This window comes from Chroicocephalus ridibundus, chromosome 8 (genome assembly GCF_963924245.1).
Source record: "Chroicocephalus ridibundus chromosome 8, bChrRid1.1, whole genome shotgun sequence".
NCBI classification, from domain to species: domain Eukaryota; kingdom Metazoa; phylum Chordata; class Aves; order Charadriiformes; family Laridae; genus Chroicocephalus; species Chroicocephalus ridibundus.
This window is the reverse complement of record NC_086291.1, coordinates 3,723,284-3,744,305: the sequence shown is the minus strand read 5'-3', so window position 1 is coordinate 3,744,305 and position 21,022 is coordinate 3,723,284. Positions and strand designations below refer to the sequence as shown.

Here is a 21,022-nt window from a genome sequence, read left to right as displayed (position 1 = left end):
GACGCAGTGTGTTTTAGGTGTTTGTCTTTGTACTTTTGTGATTTTTGAATGCACATGCAGGAAGGGCTCTTCTTAGAGAAGCAGTCAAACTGTGAAGCACTAAGCTGAACCCTGCTTCAAGCAATTTTTGTTTTACAACTGTTCCTTTCACAAGCAAGCCTTAAAAAAAAAAAAAAAACTTCCTTTTTCTTCAGATCCCACACCCATTTTTATTAGCAGACTGCAATCAATCCACATTCAATAAAAGTATATAATGCCCATTTTTATATGCACGTTTTTAAACTTCCAAGTTCTGAAAATTGTTTACTGGTTATTCTCTATTTAAGGAAAAAATAAAATGTTTTGGATTTTCATATGTGTCTGATAAGTGGTTGAGTAGTCATTTTGCTCTATTGTATTGTGTGATTGTTAGTATATGGTATCACATCCTCTAGCCAGCATCCTTTGCCTTCCCTATAGCACTTAGCTGGGCATTACTTTATTAAGACATATGTGCACTAAAAAAAAAAAAAATAGCAGCTTTCAGTGCTTCACAGTGAAGGGAAAAAAGCCTAGACAAACATTTTGTCAGAACCTTGCTATGAGACAAGGTATTACCAGTAAATTGGTTGTATATACAATAAAATTGCACCCTTTTTTAAACAAAACAAACTAAGCAATAGTTTGGGCAGTTAGTTGTTTTTAGTGAGCATGTTGTAGTCATGGCTGCAAAGAGAGAGAATTAAACTGCCCACTCAGAAGATATGTAATTTGTATGTTGTATAGTTTTATTGATTACACTGATTTATTCTACCCTATTTTATAATGCAGGACTTTTGTAATGTTGTTTAAATGAGGAAAAATTTCTGTCAAATTAGCTTAGTGGAATTTCTGATTGTTCGTTATAAAGGCAGCGTTCATAGAATTGCTTTTTTTTTTTTTTTTTTTTCCTTTGGGAACTGGATTTAAGTTAAAAACTTTCCCGTTTCCTTTTTGTATGTATTTAAATACAGTTATTTTTCTTCTCTCAATGGTATAGCATATTCCTATGCTTGAGAAGTATAGGCTACTGAAGAACCATTGTAAATGGACATTACAGGTATGCTGTATTTTTGAAGGTATTTTGTCATATTAAGTTTGATGACGCTAAAGTTAGGGAACTCTGAGCAGAATTGCGAGAAAAAAAAATGTTTTAAAGGCTTTAAAACATTAGGTAGGCGGTCAAGGGTGTTAACCAACAGGGGTTGTAAAGTATTACACGCTAAATTCAAGTTTCCTTCACCTTGCTCCCAGGCGGGAAAGCCGGCGGCTCCGTTCCGTGCAGGTGGAGGGAACAGACAGTGTTTGACCCTCCGGAGCGGGCGCCGAGCCGGGGGTCCCGCCGGGGGTGTGCAGGCAGGAGCAGGCAGGAGCCCCCGCTCTCCGCCTCGGGTCCCCTTCCCGCTCCCCTCCTTCTTTTTTGAGTCACGCGAACAACTTTTTTCTGATTTTGGGTTGGTTTGGCTTTTTTTTTTTCGCTCCAGAATCCGTCAGACCCACAAATACTCTGACCTGTGCCCACCCACCCACCCCCCCCATCCAAATTTAAAGCCCGAGAAATGGCTTAGCGCGAATTGACTTCTTCTCAAGTTAATTCCTTTCCTTTTTTTTTTCCTCTTTTTTTTTCTTTTTTTTTTTTTTTTGAGCGAGGGCACTTGCTTTTATCATGCCGCACACCCCAGCAATGCCATTATTATTTATTCTTCCTCCTTTATAAGAAAAACTTTCGGGCTTCGAGTTTAGGCAGCCATGGTACACTTTGTCTCTGTTGCTTGTTCCCCCTCCCCTTAAGGTCGAAGGGGAAAAGAAACACCAAGTTTTCTCAACTCCACAGTATTCAGTCAGCCCACAGGAATATGCAAAATCCCTCTAACATTTTTTTTTTCTTTCTCTAGTTCTCTTTGTTCCGTATATTTGCAGCTTTGTAGTAACAGTGTTATAAAATATTTACTGTACAAAAATACAAAAAAACCCAGATACATAGCCTAAAACAGTTTTTTTTTCCTTGTGGTGAATTATTTTTTTTTTTTTTAAAGAATGTCAGTTAATATTGTACTTTGCATTGTGTCTCTGGAAATATCTTTTTCTTTTTTTCTTTTTTTTTTTTTTTTTTGGTAGAAGGCCTCCATCGAACAAAATTAAAACCATAACCGGCATGACAATGTAAGGAGAGCTTCAATGGCACCTAAACAATAAATAAATAACAAAATAAACCTCATGAGGTCTGTCGGAGGCAGGTCTTGTGAAGTTAACACTGCCTGCCAGGCAGGATTTTCATTAAATCGAGCTTACAATGCCAATTTTGTCTTGAAGTCAATGCATGTATTACTGTTTGACAGTAAACCCAGCTATGCCATCATCAAGTCCAAGGCTGCGCAATAGTCTAATTAGTATCGAGTACATTTTCCTTTTATTTTTTCCAATAAAAAAGCAGTGGGATGAAAATTGCTTTGATATATAGCAGGTAACATTGAAGCTATTCCATAGCACTTAACTGTAGTGAATACTGTGTCACCAATTCTGAAATCAATTTAATGTTTAATGCAAATCCATTACATGGTGCTATTACAGGCTGGCAAAATGATTTACAAAAATGTGACAACTTGGGCTCAATTCACTCTGCTTTCCAACAATGTAAATGCATAGCAGTGTTTATCTGCATGAAAACTATGCACTAATCTATCTGAAAAAAAAAAGAAAAAAAAGAAAAAAAAAGAAAAGAATATATCAACTTTGGTATCTACTTTCCGTTTACTTCGATCCTTGCCTTTTCGGTCATTGTTATAATGCCAGCTTTAGGACAGAAAGAATTATAAGAAAACCAGCATAATACCTGATATATTAAAATGTAGTGCCTGTGAAATCTGTATTATATTGCTCTTCTGAAGTAAGATTTTTTCTACACCGGTAGCCTTCGCTGTCTGTCAGAACCTTCTGATATAGGTGATGTAAAATAACCGTACAATATTAATGCATGCTATTCCATAATGCTTAGTAGCTGTATGAATATTACTCAAAGTTATGTTAGTCTTTTTTTCTGACTTGGTTCTTGTCAGATAGGTTTAAAGATATTTCACTGAGAACGCAAATTCTGTCTTTTCTTGATTTGGGGTGTTTTCAGTATTTTGGAGGTATACATTTACTTAAATTCAGTATTACTTGTGTTTTGGGTTTTTTTTCTTTTTTTTCTTTTTTTTTCCTTTTCTTCTTTTTCTTTTTTTTGTTTGGTTTTTTTTTTTTTTTTTTTTTTTTTCCTCCTCTCCGTTCCTAGAGGGCAGGACATGGTGTTTGAGACCAGAAATCCGTGCCTGGTTAAGATTTTCGTCTCAAAAAGCTACCCTAAGAATTCAGAGAGCTTGCTCTGAAAGAACAGCCGCATAAAGTTCAAATTTGGGGGACAGTCCTTTAAACCCACAACCGAGCTGATCGAGCTGACGTTGCGAGAGATTTCTTAATGGGCAGCGGTTCACCAGGTACCCCATGCTTGACCCTTCTTCACACCAGACTTCCTCATATAGAAAGAAAAAAAAAAAACCCTTTTGAAAAAAAAAAAAAAAAGAAAAAAGAAAAAAAAAAACCTCATGTGGTTGTTTAGTTTCATGCACAGTTGCAATATTTTTCTTCAAACAAACTCTGTACAAACTTTGGGCCCGATTCATAAAAGCTCCTTTGCTATTAACACGGGAGGCTGGTGGTGGGCTTTTCCCGGCCAAAAATGGAGGATGGTTTGCTCTCCCAGCCCGCGCTTGGGCGAGCCCCGCTTTCCTCTCCCTCCCCTTCCCCTGGCCGTCCCCCCCGGACCCCAGCGGAGCCCCGGGAAGGGTCCAGGAAGGGCCGGGGCAGCGCAGGACCATGCTCCCACCGCAGGCTGGCAGGAGAACGGGGGGAGGCAGGGAGACGCCGCGCTCCGGGCGATGCCAGGGGTGCGGAACGCGGTGGTACGAGGCTGCTCGGTTACAAACGAGATCTTGTCCGTACCAGGAAAAAAAAAAAAACAAAACAAAAAAAAACAACAAAAAAAAGACGCCAGATCGCTACCTCTGAGCTCTAGAGAAAAACCTTTGCAAAGGCAAACGTTCGTACACAATGTGAACTTTTGTACTTCTACGCTTTTTTTGGTTTTTTAGGGAAGACTATTTTCCACTTAGTTAATCTTCTATGCTCGAGCATGAACAAAAACAATTGTGTTGGGTGAAATTCCACCCCACCCCCCCCCCGCCTTTTTATCTGCATCCACAAATTAATATGAGGGGGGGAAAAAAAGAAAAAAAGATGCGTTTGTAGATGGAGCACGGTAGGAAGAGAGTGCCCGGCTTGGCACCCGCTGCCTGCTCCTGCCCCCGGCGCCCGGCTGCCACTGCTGCCCTGGGGAAAGGCCCGTGAAATTCTTTGCTTTGGCAATACAATCAAGGAGAAATCTCCATTTGGAGCTCTGTCCTGGCCCTGTCCCGCTGCCCCGGCCTGGCCCCCGCCGAGTCCCGCAGCGACAATTGGAAATTGGGGGCGCTAAAATTTCCACCGGCCGTGTGAAAGATCTGCCGCAAATTCACTTGACACCCGTGTTAATACCATGTCGTGTTCATTTTTTTTTTATGAGTCAGGCCCCTCGTGCCTCTAGTATACTTGTATTGACTCTCATAGTTACCATTTTAGTTTTACTGTGTTCTGTGAAAAAAATTGTAATTGGTTGAGAATCACTGTGGGCATCCATTCTTATTCAACTAAGTCTCCGCAGGTTTTTTGAGCTGGTGTGGATTAGTTTAACTCTTGTATTCAACCATTAGTGCTACCACCTTCTCACATTACAATACAATTACTGGAAGCAAGTACTGCATTTCCTATGCAACAAAAAAGGAAAATAAAAAATTGCTAATGCTAACGGGCTGTGTTGTTCTTTACTTTCAGCTGGGCACGGGGAGGGGTGGGCGGCCACGGGGCCGTGGCCATCGCCGCCATCGTGGCGTCGGCCTCTCTGGGCACCTGGGCAGGTCTGGGGGTTCCTGGGCAGTTGCCGTTCCCAAATCCCGGGGATATTTCATTAAATCGAGTCGCTGTTGTCGCACGGGCCGTACTTTCCCGTGCTGGCGGTGTCCCCTCAATGCAAGTTCGTTCCTCGCACGATAACAGATTAATCTTCAGCGAACCTCTGCAGGTTAAATCACGCAGAGTAAAGACACGAAGCATACCTGGGCAAGACTGAGGAGATTAATTAATTCTGCAAATGCTACTGTATATCTTTAAGGGTAGCTAAACTTTAAAAATATTACCGCTTTTCCCAAGAGCTGCGGTACCCGCTCGGCTGCTCCGTGAGGCTTCTGCGGGTGTGGGACCCGGAAAAAATAGGTTTCTTTACAACCTGTAAAGTTTTCTTTAAAGCTTTTCTCTGTGCAGCGCCTTCTTCTTAAAAGATAGGTGCGGAAATTAACATTTGCAGAAAGGAATTTTTTGCATTTAAGCCATTTGGGCTGTTTTCTAGCCAAAAAAAAAATCACTGGGGGCTGGAGCAGCTCTGCCACGGGGCCCTGGGGGACGGGAGACAGGGACCACCGGGACCAGCCCTTCCCAGGGCAGCACCGGCTGCAACGCCATGTTATTTTGGGGGAAATGAGTGTTTTCTAACAAATAGTTGCCCGACACTCGTAAACCGCCTCTGTTTCCTTTCTCACACCCCCGCGCAGCTTGGGCTGAGGCCACAGGGCCGGGACGGCAGGTTTGGGCACGGCTGTAATGTCACTGTCCTCGGAGGCTGCCCTGGTGCCACCGCTGCCCGGTGGAGCAGCTGAGGACAGTCGGAGCCCATTCAGTTCAGATTTTTTCCTCATGAAGGTGATTAAATGTTAAGGAAATCCAAATCTGCCCTCACAGAAAACACAGTGCCCCAAGCCGGGGCTCACCAGCGGCGATCCCCCCACCAGCCCCGGGAGGAGGGGGGAGAAGGAGGGCAGGGCTCCCACTTCGGGGCAGAAAGCTCGTCTCGAGGCAGCAAAACGGAGCCCAAATGGTGTCGGTGCCCCTTTGGCTCGGAGACGAGCCCAGGTCTGGGCCCGCCTGGCCAGGGGCCGCGGGAGCTGGGTGGCCCCTCCGAGCAGGGGGCGTCGGGATGGGAGGGGGGAGGGGGACAGGGACCCCCCCCCGCGCACATGGCTGGGCGAATACATGCAGAAAAATGAAAATATGCTTTTTTAAAAAATAAAAAAAGCTGAATTACGCAGGGAAGTTGAATTACAGGGAAGGTTCCTCCCCGTCGCCCCGTCTGCGGCCTGCGCGGCCCGTGCTGTGCTCACCTCCGGCTCCTTAATGCTGCCCCTTTCTCGCTCCCGACCCCCGCGCTCTCCTCCATCGCCTCCCCCTACAAAAATCATTCACTACTATTTATTTATACCCTTTATTATTGAGGCCATGGGCTGAGGCTGCACTGGGTTTCGGTGGAGGAACCAGGAGGGGCTCCAGGAGGGCGGCCAGACCCTGCCCCGTGGGGGTGATGCCGCGCCGGGAGCTTGGGCACCATCTCCCGCTTCCTCGCTCCTTCTCTTGCACCTTTTGTTTCGCTCTTTCTTTCTCTTTCTTCCTGCGGAAGAAAAGGTCTCCATCAGCATCTAAGGAAATAAATCCCATTTATTATTTATTGCTATCAAAATGTGTCAGCTGGCCTTGGGATGCAAGAAGAATACGCAATAGCCCACGAACAGAAAATTAAAAACTTTGGGTGGAAAAGGTCCAAGGTGGTGTTTAAGCAGAGAAACGCGGGCGGTTGCTGCTCTGCCCCGGAGGGAGAAGCGATGGGATGCGCTTACAGGGAGATCTGTACAGTGCAAAGCACGACAAGAGGCGTGTGTTTCTGTGCCGGGTGAAAAACCTGCTGCCCCGGCGCTCCCTTTTGAGTGAGTTTTCATTTATCACCATTTGATTTTTCATCAGTGGAAGAAATACAGGCTGAAACACCCATTCAGGCCATAAATCCCAGGGCATGCAAGCCCTTTTTTTCCTCAAAAGGATGCTCCGTGGCGTGGTGGGGGGTGAAGTTGCAGCGAGCGCGGTGGTGACAAAGTTATTTCTACTGAATTTTGACACGTTGGGTGTTTTTGCCTTTCTTTCCCCAAACGTGGACTCAGCCAAATTTCTTTTGTATTGCCGATACATAATCTTCAGAAATTGTCAATCTTCTCTCAACCTTATTGTTATTGCACAGATATCCTGAAGGGATTACTCACGTGTTGTGAAACAACCTCCTTTTAAATTCCCGTTACTGGCGGATCTGGCCACTTAATCTCTTCCTTAATTGTAAGTGTTCCTGATGATGCGACAAGAAAAGGGCTCGGGGAGTAGTACCAAGGCGGTGGGTTCATCCGCTGTCTTTAATCTGCTGAAGACAAGCCAAGACTGGAAATATTTATTGGTTCGGTACTTCAGCAACACGGTATTAATTGCCTCCGCGTGTTGTGATAGGTAGTTAGCACAAGGGTATTAATGAAAATAGCGCCACTTCATTTTAAAATTAACTGCTTGGCCATTCAGCAACATGAGCTGATAAATTATGGCAATAAATTTGCGATGGAGATTTATGCCGCCGTAAGTGGTGCTCGTGCCCGCAGGCGCGCTCCGGCAGGGACGGGGACACGGGGACGGCACCCCCCACCTCCCCTAACCCGTAGGCAACGCCAGGATTTTATTTTTTTAAATCCTTCCGGAAATGTGGGTTCAGGAGTTTCGTGACCTTTTGGGTGAGTTTTGGTGCTCCTTTAAGATGAATGATGCTCAGGGGCCAAAGGGACCCTCCTTGCCCAGGTGGCTGGAGGCACGGCCAGGTGGCAAACGGGATGCTCCGAGCCACATCCTGTTCCTCCGGGCGGATGGAAACGCGGCTGAGCTTTCCCCGGCGGCGTTATTTCATCCAGGCCATTGGAGAGGAGAGGGGCCACCTGATAAACCATGCGGTCATCCCTGTTTTCCCCAGAAAACCTTTGAAATATAGAGTTAGGCTGCTGGTGCTGCAAACTGGCAAGTTTGTTGTTGTTGTTAATTATTATTATTATTATTAGCCAGTGACTGGCCTCTCTTGCCAGTGCTGGACCCACCATGTGTTTATTTCTGTCCTGCTCTTCCCTCCCCCGGGGCAAAGCAAAGCGTGGCTGCGGTTCGGGTCAGACCCAAACCCACCTCTTTTTCCGTGTTTTTTTCCGCCCGATTTGCTCGGGACAGGAGGGGGAGACGCGCGGGCAGGGCCCGCAGCCCGCCCTGCGCTGCAGAAATATTCATTGACGGAGGATGAACGGCAGCTCCCTGCCTTGGGCGGCGAAGAAATTGGAAAATGTTCCTATAAATGTGATTCATACAACATAACACCTGCCTGCACACCGCATTATCCAAACCTATTAGGATGAAGGAGACGCAGCCAAGTATTTCGCTACACGGGGGTTTAATTTTTTCCCCCCATTGTTCCTTATTTCCCCACAGAAATTGTCTTTTTTTTTTAGTTCCAAAGCCGAAGAAATGCCGCATTTTGCTATTGGGTTGGAAGACACGCAACTTTTAGAGAAACTTCAGCTGGATGTTGCATTTATAAATAAATGTGACAAATTTAATAGGGTAGGATAGGTATTTGAATTATTGATTGTTAAATATTTAAGCTCCGAGTCCCCATCCATCAGCATGTGTGAGAAAGCTCGGGGCAGATTTATGATGCTGGAGTTTCCCTGGTTAGCTGGCACTTGGCATTTCGATTAATTATAGCCCACACATTCAGGTTTTTTCAGGATTTGTTAGAAGTATTTATAAAAGATGTCCCTATTATACCATTTAAATATTGTTTGTGCAACTGGAACATGTTTTCTATTGGGGATTAATACACTGTTTGATTTAGGGGAAAATTAAATTAGAAGGTGTAAGTCTCAGGAGACGAATGCTTTATTTGTAAAGGGTTTCCACCACTGGAAAGCACAAAGTTTTTCTTTTATGTATAAATATTTTGCTCTGGGTGTTTCCGGGGGTCTGCGGGTGGGTGGGAAGTCCCAAAAGTGCCCTCGGCGATGGGGAGCTGGAGAGGAGGCACAGGGCAGCGAGGGCACGGGATGAAATACATCGTATTTATTAAAAATGAGGGATTTAGGGTCTCCCCCTCTATTGATTTCCCCGGGAAGGATGCGAGCCCAGGGGCGGGAAGGGTCTGTGCGAGGGGAGGAATCTGCCCGCGGCCCTCGGGTCAATAACGCGCCTCTAAAAAAAACCACCCTCCCGAAATGCGTAGCTTTATGATAGATTGTAATTGCTCGAGAAGAGCCATTACGGCCCCCTAGGTCAATACTCTGCATTTCCAAAGTGCTTTAATTAATACATATTTACATCAGGTAATAGCAGGGATTTCTTTGAGCCGTGGTATTAGGCCAAGAAAGGCCCCTAACTTTCATAATTCGGGGGGGGGAAAGAGTTTAGTCTCTTTATTGCACCTTATAAAAGTGCACCTTAATGTCACGAGCAGCAAGAAAAACTCCGTCCAGCGAGAGCGTCGCGTCACCCTGCACCAGGGAGGTGGCTGGGGGGTCCCGCATGGCACAGGGGGGGCCCAATGATGGCCCCAAAGCTTTGGCAACTCACCCACCACAACCCCCTTGTCCTTCTGCTCCTGGTTTTATCTTTCCGAGTCATAAATAAGTTCATATAAGATAAATCACGCTTGCTGCAAGTCGTCCGGCTCCACGGCCAGGCTCGGTGGGAATGAAGGATGGTGGCACTGGGAACGCGCCTGGGCACCCCGGATTATTCTGGAGACGGTGACCCCCACCCTCCAAAGCATTTTTAAGTGATAACAACTGCTTTCAACCGTCAAGTCACCAGTCGTGCTCGTGGGGACCACCAGGCTTGGCCACCTCCTGGTGTTACCCGCCTTCCTCCTGGGTGCTGCTGGGATGCTGCACGTGCGGTTAAATATATACCCTTAAATTGCTGCAATTCTGCGTCCGCTCAGGGCTCGGGCTGGTGGTGTGAAACTCAGGGGACATCGATCGACCTGCCACAGTAATGCCAGGCGTGTGTCTTGCCGTGAGAGTGAGAGGTGGCACATCTCTCCCGGGCCCAGGCTGAGCCCTGCGTGGGGAGCTCTGACCGGCAGCTTAGAATCGCCCGAGGTAACACTAAAAATATAGATGCTGTAAGGCTATTGATTATTTTTTTTTTTTAAACTTTTTTCCCCCCCTCCCCCGCAACCACAAATTAGAAACGGCACTGCTAAAAATCACTGGTCTATCCACAAATTTTAATTAAAACCTAAATAAATCATTTTCGGCGCTGCACTCGCATATAAACAATGAGGGAGATGGCACACGTACAGCGGCTTGTCAGCGTTGGGTGACTAATGAGTCGCTGTGAAAATACAATCTGAAGGGCCGGAATTGAAAGCAGATTCCCGGGCTAACGAAGGGCACATGCGACCCCGCCGTGGCCATCGCAGCAGAAGGCACCGAAACCACCTCGCGGGGCTGGGGAGGGGAAGGAAAAATTTCGTTAAGGCTGGCAGGACGAGCCTTTATTAAATAAAACGCGGCGCTGTAATGCGATATTGCAGCTGCAGCCTTTTCGCCACGTTATGGAGTAATGTTTTCCCCTGTCCTTGCAGCAAACAATAACCATATGCTGGATTTGTTACCAAATGTTTATTTTATTTCTTCATTAGTGCACAACGAGGAGTCGGGGAAAAAAAAAAAAGGTTTCGTTGCTCCAAGAGCTTCTAACCAGGGCCCCAGATGTCTCAGGCCGAGGAGCTCGTGCTGCTGCCCAGGGCCCGTTTGACCTTGTCCTGGGCTGCGGGGTCCCGTGTGTCCCCGTGCCACCCCCGGGCCCAGCGGTCCCAGCTGGGGACATCCAGCTGGTGTGGGAGCGGAGAGGCAGGATGGGTGCCATGAAGCGCACTGTTCCTCCCGCCCCTGGGCACCGTCAGGAGAACGGCTGAGCGAGACGCCAACGTTGAACAAATCCTTCTCCCTTGTTTTACAAACTCCCCCTGTCTGATGGGGACACGGGGACGAGACGTTGTTTGGCACAGCAGAAGTGAATTCCTGGCTGCGCGCTGGAGCAGAGACCTCAGCCACCCACCGGTGAAGCTGATGAGCTGCTGGTGTCCAGCACAAATGGAAGCCCCAAGGTCAGCTGGGAACCCACCGTGGTCAGCTGTGGCTCTCAAAAAGCCTCTGAACTAAAAGCCAGTTTTACAATGTCGTCTTTCCCTTGCTAAAAGCGATGGCCTTGGCCAAGCTCTGCTCAGGGCACACGGGCTCTGCCTGTGGCTGCAGGGGCTGGAGGAGGAGCCCATGGGACATCGCTGGTGCCTTCAGGGACCATCTCAAGGTGGTGCTCCTAAGGCAGAGGGGCCGGCGCAGCATCAACAGTGCGATGGGCTTGGGCATGGCTGTGCTCCTCCACAGAGCTGCTGCACAGACCTCTCCACTCCACATGGACCCTTCCTTCCTGCAGAGACGCCATCCTTCCCACATGGACCACCTCGTCCTTGCATAGACCACCCCATCCCTGCATGGACCTCCTCGTCTCTGCATGTACCACCTCCTTCCCGCATGGACCACCCCCTCCCTACATGGACCACCTCCTCCTTGCAGGGACCACCTCCTCCCCACATGGACCACCTCCTCCATGCACAGACCAGCGACGACGCCGCCACGGGAAAGTGTCCTCCCAAGGCCAGCATTCATATTTCAACCAGTAAATTTCCACAAATGCTTTGAGTTTTCTTAGGGAACATTTTCTCCACCAAACATTTTAGGCAGTTTCAAAGCTTGGGATTTTCCCCTCCAAGGGACTGAGGAGTCTCCGGGCGAGAGCTGCGTCTCCCACACACGCAGGCAGCTCAGAGCCGCAATTCCTCAAGAACACCCAACAGCACAAGGCTCGCTGCAGCCCGGCACGTGCCAGCAGCCCCGCCAGCCGCAGCGAACCATTTCCAGCAAAGACCAAAGAATTGACTTGCTCCCAAAATACCCAAGAACGATGCTGTTTCCACCAAGAATGATGCTGTTACCACCAAGAATGATGCTATTTCCACAAGAACAATGCTATTCCCACCAGGAATGATGCTATTTCCACCAAGAATAGTGTTATTACCACCAAGAATTATGCTGTTTCCACCAAGCACGGTGCTATTTCCACCCAAGAAGGATGCTATTTCTTTTTGGGGGTGATGGTAACTCAGCCCAGGGCATCCCAGGCAAGGAAATGCCTGGAAACGGGAGCTGGGCCGCCTCACTCGCCTTTGCTTTTAGGGGTTTTTTTTTCCCGCTCTAAAGCAGCCTTGTGAAAAGAAAGAAAAATATTATGCTGCGTGTGTGTGTTGCTTCTGCAATTCCAAACCCTGTCTTGACAGGGGGAAAAGAAAAAAAAAAATAAAAAAGAAGGAGAAGAAGAAGAAAAAAAACCTCAAACCGCTCCCAACTGCAGCACATGCTCATGGAAACAAGATGTGGCGCACATGAGGCTGTCCCAGGGAGAAAGTTTGCTAAAAATAACATATGCAGATTATGTACATAAAATGTCATGAAATATCAGCACATAAAACCGTGTGGTAGTTCAGGCTGTTGCAATTACAGCTCAAACGTGCCAGATGAAGGACACGCAGCGTTTGGTGCGTCTGCAGCGGGAGCCAGGCGTGGGGCCGGATCCTCTGGGCAGGCCCCGGCACCACGGCCCGCCGTGCAAAGCCAAGGCCCTGCGAAAATATTGGGGTTTGGGGCTCATTACTATTATTTTCTGGCTAAGGAGGGATGGGGATAGCCCTTGGGCTGTCTCTAAAGGCCTCGTAGCTGCGAGGGGCCCATTCCCAAGAGCCGGGGAGGGGGTGGGTTGGGGGTCGCTCCACCGGCCGGGAGCAAACCTGGGCACGGCCGTGGTGGAGCTGCCAGGAACACCCAGCCTGGAGGAATTGCACCAGGGGAGGTTTAGATTGGATATAAGGAAAAATTTACTCACTGAAAGGGTTGTCAAGCATTGGAACAGGCTGCCCAGGGAAGTGGTGGAGTCGCCATCCCTGGAGGTGCTTAAAAGACGAGTAGACGTGGTGCTGAGGGACACGGTTTGATGGTGGACTTGGCAGTGCTGGGTTAATGGTTGGACTCGATGGACTTAAAGGTCTTTCCAGCCTCAGTGATTCTGTGATTCTGTGATTTCCAGTTGTTGAAGTTCACCTGGGCGCAGGATGGGGCTGCGGCTGGCGAGCCAGAAAGCAAATCTCAAAACCAGGTGATTTTTAACCCAGAGCATCACTCATCCTGGGTGAAGCAGACCCCTACCAATTCCTTTGCCAGAGGAAAGATCCAGGTAGCTAATTTTGCTTGTGTATGGCAGGATCTCAACACCCTTTGAGGCACTAACAAGGCCTGCCAGGCCCCCCCGAAGTCCTTCGGGATGGCATTATAAGGCGCTGACATTTTCCGCGCTCCCTCCTTAAGTCTTCTGGCTGCGGTATAAATTTTCCTCGAGTTCTGCTTTTGTTATTTGCGTGCATCTAGAGGCTGTTTGTTTTTACACGGTGACCTACATAACTCACTTTAATACGCCCTGAGGCGGCGGGGTTGGGCTGGAGGGGCGTCGGGGGGGACGCAGCGGCTCCAGCTGCGAGGAAACCATCCTTTCTGGATTTTGGGAGAGGGCAGCGGGGGCAACAGCATTCCCTCCCCTCGCTGCCCTCCATGCTGTTGGAAATAGTGTCAGGCCATTTCCATTGGTGGCCAAAACCATGGATGAACTCTTCTTAACTGTCAATTTTAAGAAGATTTTCATTTTTTTATTTAATTTCTGGCCCCTCTGTTGTCTCCCTTGTTTACTCCTCGTGAGATAATGGCTCTTGTTAGTGGAAACACGGCGATGCTCCGGGAGCCCCCAGCCGCAGGGAAGGTGGGGGAGGTCCCTCAGGCCACGTACTTCTGCATATATGGGACTATAGATCTTGTTTCGCAGTTTGTCCTCACAGAAGAGCCGTCAGGACGTGCTGCTGTTGTCCCCGTGGCGAGCACAGCCTGACCCTGGGTCACCACTTCTGCCTCTCCTTCACTTAATATTAAATTTTAGTAATTAAATATTAGTAAATATTTAAGTAAAATGGAGTTGGCTCTGATTCGGGAAAAAACAGAAGTTACTGGATAAAGGCAGCGGGGTGCAGGGACACCCTGGCTGGAGGGGACATGTCCCCCATGGGCACCGTGCCTTGCCCACCGCCTGGTACATGGAGCATCTCCCTCGGCACCACACAGGGATTTGGACCGAGACCTCTCCGGGCATCTCGGTGGTGCCGGGGGGGACCAGGCTCTGCCCTCCCCCAGCCCTTATGAACTATAGTATTCTCTTAAGTTATCCATGTTACACATTTTAATCACTTTTCTTGCAAATATAGTTTTTACCCAGGTAGCTGGCCAGAATTACGTTACTTTACAATAGATTTTTATTTCTTCCCCCCCGCCTCCCTCAAGGATACTTTTGATTTCAGCAAAGGCACGCTGCTCCGGCGGCTCCGGGGGCGAGCGAGGCCCTTTGCACGGCACACAGAAAAGCGCCGCGCTTCATCGCTTTCTCATTTTGTCGCTTTTGCTGGATATTGCCGGGGTGTTTTTATTTTTATTCCCCCCCACACACACACTTCCTTTTCTTTCTTTCTTTCCAGTCCTCTTGAAAGGAGATGATGGGAGGAGAGGAATATCCATCTCCCAAGTTTGCTCACGTGGCCGCCGGCGGCTGGGCAGACTTTTCCTGGTGTGTGCCCGCGCGGCGGCCGGCCCTTGGCAACCCCGGTGCCGGGACAGCCGTGTGAGGAACGACGCTGTTTGTTTGCTCCAGGGCCAGCCGATTTGTCACTGGCCATTTTGCCTCCAAAGCTTTAATATTCCACGAGACGCGGGGCGGCCGGGCGCTGCGCAGCCATGGCCGGGCGCTGCGGCTCGCTTCCCTGCAGTGCGGGGAAGGCTGTCGGGGAGGCGGGGGGAGTGAGTTGTGTACTGCGGCAGATGGGACTCTTTTTATTTCCATTGATTTTCAGTTAATAACTTTTAACCTCCTGAACCGAGGCGGCTGCCGACGGGGCTCGTGCGGGGAGCAATGGGGTCGCAGCCTGAGAAATGCCGGGGGCTCGGCTGGGGGGGCGCATTCCGGCCTGGCCAGGGATGGCAAGGGGACCCCAAAGGGGAGGTTTGTGGCTTGAGGGACACCCCGATGGGCCACACGGTGGTTTTTGATTTAGGAAACTGGCACCTTAGCGGGGAGCCCACCGACCCCCCTTGCCCCATCCCCAGGGGTGCCAAGCAGCCTCAGTTTCTCCGCTCTGGGAAATGGGTTGATTTTCCTCATTAAAAATGGACAGGAGGGACAATACAAAGATCCCAAGCGTAAATCTTCCTAAAGGTCCCTCTTCCCTCAGCACCCCACGCCGGAGCCCTCCCACAACCCACCTGGATGAAGGAAAAGCCATTTTGCCAGCATTTTCTCAGCTGTGATGCTTTCCCTGGCTGAGAGCCCATGTCACTGAGCTGTGATCCCTCACCTTTACAGACGCAGAGCCGAGGTCTGCGGAAGTATTTCTTAATTCTAAATAACATCTTTGCACCATTTGGGAGGTGTTTAGGGTGGGTTTTTTTTTTTGTTTTCTTTCCAAAGGAAGGTTGGAAGAAAAGCAGTTGCTTGGCCGCGAGCGGGTGGGCACAGCTGAGTGGCAACATCCAACACGATGTCCGATGTTCCTGCAGAGGAAGAGCATTTTCCCAGTGAGATTTTGGAAGGGTCAACCTGGATGTGGGGCAGGAAAGCTAGCAAGGTCTCCCACTCCCTGTGGCACGGGGAGGAGAGGAAAGGGCTGAAATTATCTCAGTTATTGTCTGATGCAAAGGAGGAGGAAATAGCGCAGGGCAATTCTTTAAAAGGCAAAGGGTGAGCGATGGAGAGCCCTCCTCCCGGCCGACGTGCGCCCTGTGCCACCCACGGAGGATGCAGCATCGGGATGCTCCGGCGGCAGAGCCTGTGCCACAGGGCGAGCTGCTGCCCGCAGCAGTGTTCGCACCCAATGCTGTAGGAAACGCTGACTGCCCTTGCTATGGGGCAGGCAGAGGGGTGACGGCGGTGCAAAATCCTGCAGCCTGATGACACTTGTGGAGCTGCAGTGGCGCAGGCAGTCCAGGCCGGACGGGAGCCTCCTGGCTTCCCGATAAAGGAAAGGGAATTTCTCATCATTTCAGCTGTAGAAGGAAGGCTTGAAAGCGCACGTTCTGGAGCCAGAAGACGAAGGAAAATCAGATGAAATATACTTCTGAAAAGGATTTCGAAGTGAGACTCATGACTTTTTAATGGACCGGACTGATTTAATTCCCTTTGCGTCGCTGCCGGCTGGTGCAGCTCCGGCTTCTCGCTGTCCGGTCAAGCCAAGGGTCCTTCCCTGCTGCCACAGGACACTGCCCCAGCCAAACTCCTGTGGTTCGGCTTCAGGGAAGGGCAAGGGATTCATGTGGACACGTGAAGCACTATGTAGTGCAGCCAGGAATACGTTTGAACTCTTGAGGTCAGCAGTTCAACATCATGCTGTTACGCCCGTCTCAGGTATTTCATTCCCTTTGTAAGTGCTCATTGTGAGACAGACCAGTGGAGGCACAGCCAGTTCTTGATTTGGGGGATTTCTTCCTGGATGGCACGCTGGAAAGGGACTTCAAAGGCTGCCACATCACTGTGCTGGAAGAGGACGGTGGGGCGTGAGCAGCTTGGGGGAGGTTGGTTTGGTCATCCAGCTCCAAAACCGGGGCAGGAGGGACGGCAGGCTTGCATCCCCTCTGCGTGGAAGTGAGAATGTGAACAGAGCTCACAAGAGCAGCCATCTATGCCCACACACGTCCCTTCAAAAACCTTCAAACAAACACCGTTCTGGGGAAACAGCTGGTTGAGAAAACCAGAGGTTCTGGGTGCTGGAGGCAGTTGGCCTTCATCTTTCTCAACTACGTGCACAAAACCGATTCTTACCTTCCACCCACCACATACACCCGGCTCTGTTCGCTGCCGTCGGCACAATAGCTTTTAAGGATAGTCTTATCTTTGTTCACCTAGGAGAAAGTAATTGGTCAAATTTAATTCAAAGAGAGATCAATTAGGAAAGGTTGTGATAGACAGTTAGGTCACCAGCAACTCCTATAAATCGCGGGTAGAATTTCCTCCCTTGCCATATACCGGTTTGATGAAGGAAATGGCTCATTTGCAAGCTAAAGGTTTAATTAGGAGAAAAAAAAGGTCAGTAGAGATCAGATGTGAATTGCAAAGTGCTAAAGAAGTTTACTGCAGCGACGTATTTATTGAGAGCCGTGCTATAGATCTGCTCCCTCTCTGCCCAGAATGCTAATAGCACCCCTTTGAATTTTTCCTATCAACAGAAAAATCATTGATAATACGTGGGATGCTTAAAACTGTTTGGCGCACACTTTCTTTTTATGATAATCAAAGGGCTTTGCTAAGACCCAGAGACTCCCTTACCCATCTCGTTAATTGTGGATCCTTCTTTCCAGGTCGGGTTTCCAGAACGTGACACCCTTCGGGTCGCTGTTTCCTCTCCCATCCATCACAGTATGAGCTTTGCAAGGGGTATTTATTGCTCCTCCTCAGCAGGGACATAGGCATGATGTAAACTGTGCCAGAAATACCAATATGATGAAAATTCATGGTGATTCTTCCTCACCTCACTGTATTCTGGATGGTTTTTATGGGCGTGCAAACTGCAGAAATAAAAGAGTTCTGCACAAGCTCTCCTAAAAGCGATGGGAGCAATAGCAATGTGATGACGCGAGGGTTTACCTTGCCGGCGAGACTGCTGAGCTGGCCCAAGGCACTACAGCCTGAAGTCAAGCCACACCATCGATCTCCGCTCCCTGGGTCACCGCGGGCAGCACTTTTTTCAATGACTTTGGGGTCCAGGGGAGGCTCAGTAGCATTTTGGGTGCTACCGGCTCCATGTCAGGAGGAACGGCAGCCCCACGTGTTCCTTCGCACACTGGGATGCAGCGGACCAATGATATGCTCTGACACGCTGGTGCTCCTGCAGACAGGATGGGGAGCATCATCACTCCAAACACATCTCCAGGAGCTCCATGCAGCTCCTCCTGCTGCCTGCCCCCCGTTCCCTGCATCTCCGGGGGGTTCCCACCGGTTGGGATCTCCATCAGTGCGGTGCTGCTGCGACTGCCCTTCGCTGGGACCTCGCCAATGGGCACAGATGCAGCTTCCAGCCCATTCTATGCTGCAGCTGGGGCTGGGAAGGGTTCAAGGAGTGCTGCTTCTTGGCCAGAATCGCCGGGAGGTCCAGGCATCCTGAGCTGTCACCAAGAACACCATGGTTTGGGGCTTCCTTAGGTGTCATACATAACTAATGACTCAGCAATAGCATATGGCAGGAGGAACGCTGGAAAGGTCCAGAGACAGCCACCAAGGTGGAGAGAAATCAAAATGGCAGCTGGGCCTGGCTGGGAGAACAAGAGCGATTTTTCCAGTCACTTCCATTTGTTCCAGTATCACTCAGCCCCACACCCGGTTGGATGAGAGACTGCAATTTCCCTTTAAGCGACGCTCTATGAAAAAGGACAGATAGCAGATCAGACTGTAAACTGATGTAATTAAACAGGCAACATTAATTCCCAGCACCTGAGACTCAAGTCCTCCGTGCGGTGTCGATAACCCTAATTTCACTAATTTCGGCAAAGCCAACTGTACGAACAATGGGCGGAGGACGGAGGAGGCTCTTCACTCTTCTGGAGGAGCAGAAACTCGCAGCAATTATCAGTCAACAGTTCCAGCTGCCTGGTAAACTGTTAAGACTAAAGTAAACACATCGGGGCTCTGAGGCTGGAAACAGAAGAGCTGTAATTATTTTGGAGTTTAACAGTTGCCCCCCGCCTCCAGATAGAGGGGGCGAAACGGCGTAGGCCCCGACGCATCCAGCTTCCGGCAGAGAGGTGCGATGCTCCTCCTGCAGAAATTCAAGTGTGCTTCTAGGACGCTTAAGATTCAGGTGCGTCGTCTATAAAGCATTAACCGTTTCCTCCCGACGGCAGAGAAAAGCCGCATTGCCTTGGGCAAGCCACGTTCCAATGGAAAAAAATTATCTCCTACGAGCCTCCCGAGAGGAGCAGGAGATTCCCTTGCCTTTGCGGAGCGCGCGGGGGAAACGCAGCTGTTCTGACAACCAGATCATGTTTGATATCACCCGGGCCGACTCGATAGAGACGTCAAATGGGAAAAGATAGGAGCAGTCTGCCTCGCAGGTTAATTGGCTTACACTTTTTCATACCCTGTTTTAAAAGTAAGGCCTTCAAAATGCGATTGGGACAAGTGAGCCGCGTGGGGCTTTCTCCTGGGCGGTCTCGCAGCCTTCCCAGCGGCAAAACCACTCTGAGCGCGGGCTGTATATATGGTTGGATTTATGGAGTATTCATTATTTTAATAGCACTTATTGACTTAGGGTCAAATATCTTTTTCCAACATTTTTTTTTTTTTATTTAAGGAAAGAGCCCGTATGTCACAATCTCATGCCTCATCTAATTGGATAAGTGTTTCCTTTGTCCTTGAAACCGAAAAGTAGACGGCGTATCCAGGAGCTACAGAATGAAAAAGCATCTGCCTTTGGTATTTGGCATGCCTCAATTAAAAAACCCGCTGCCTGGGCTATCATTTTTTATTTTTTTTTTAATTCTGACCAGAGCACTTCTGCTCTGATTCAGGCAGACAGTCCCGAAGGTCGAGCTAGGGGTACGTAAAAAAAAAAAAAAACCAAAAAAAACCCCAACCCCGAATCCTTTGGAACAATATATAGCACATTAATGTTTTACACACAACAGAAAAGAGGCCCGGATCCAGCAAAGCCAAGTTCGGAGTCACGCTGGAAGCACAGGAAGGGCTGGAGCGTTCGCTCCCCTCCGAGTGTTCCTGTAAGCTCCTGCTGGAGCGGAGCTCGGGTCCGCTCTCACGACGTGACTCCCCTCCCTCCCAGTCCCCCGAATCTGGCGCTCAATATGCACGAAACACTTCCATCTTTAAAAAATAATTGAAAAGGTGCACCCTGAAGTTCACTGGATCGATTCCTCTGAATTATTTTATTTAGAAGACACTTCATTGTGTCAAAGATTTAATGGAGAGGTTACGATGCCCAGCCTTCGGAATGTCAATGCATTAAAACGGAGCGTTGCAGGGAATGCTAAAATCCTCAGTAGCGCGCGCCTGAGCAAAACGGCCAGATTTATGAAATATGAAAATTATTATACAGAGTTTAGGTAAGACAGAGGCTGCTGGGGGAGAGCAGAAGAGGGGCCAGAATCCTTCTGCGTGTGTTTTACAAGTCGTGGGATGAAATTTAGCAGCCTCGCGACGGGCTCTTTTCAAGCGTTCCCTTCCCAAGCTGTATCTTTTGAAACGTGTATTTTTACGTGAGCGGTATTTCCCGGCACACTTGATTAAATATCTTCCCTTGTTATTTATTGCCCATTAAACAACGTATCTGCTGCACGTAGCTTCGTCAGACAAAAGATCCCCGCTCTCGCGTGCAGCCCTCGGCACGTCTTAGGCCAGAGCCGTTCACTGCAGCGATCCCGACGTGGGGCTGCAGCTGAGAAGCTTTGAGCAAACTCCGGCGGCGCAGATCAGGCTTCTCTGCTCATTAAGTTATTATTTCTGCTATCTCAGAATTACCCTCCTTTACTACATTTTACACCTCTTGGTGCGCGCGATAAGGCTGTACTACAGAAGATGTCCAAAGGTTTCTCTCTCTCTCTCTGTCTCCTTGGGGAATCTCTCTCCGGGTGCTGCAGGAACAATTGCAATCCACCAAAGTACTGCCGGGCTGTAAAGTTTCAAGTGAAACGGAAGGGCGGGGGGAAGGAATGACAAGTCCTTTTTACTGAAATTCTCTCCCCAAATGGATTTGGCAGAGCCCGGCTCTGCCGCTCTCAAAGCAAGGTTTATCATTTGCGCAGGCTGCTGCCCGAAGGGGGAAACGATCTTT

General features: G+C 48.9%; 1 protein-coding gene across 15 annotated transcripts in view; it reads left to right on the top strand.

The window, feature by feature from the left end:
- Positions 1 to 4,897, top strand: part of NFIA (nuclear factor I A) — a 362,170-nt gene extending 357,273 nt beyond the window's left edge. For all 15 annotated transcript variants that reach the window (XM_063344271.1, XM_063344275.1, XM_063344270.1 and 12 more), the window contains one exon: positions 1 to 4,897. This exon is cut by the window's left edge and continues 2,474 nt beyond it. The gene's annotated coding sequence lies outside the window, so the exon portion shown is untranslated.
- The last annotated feature ends 16,125 nt before the right edge of the window (positions 4,898 to 21,022 follow it).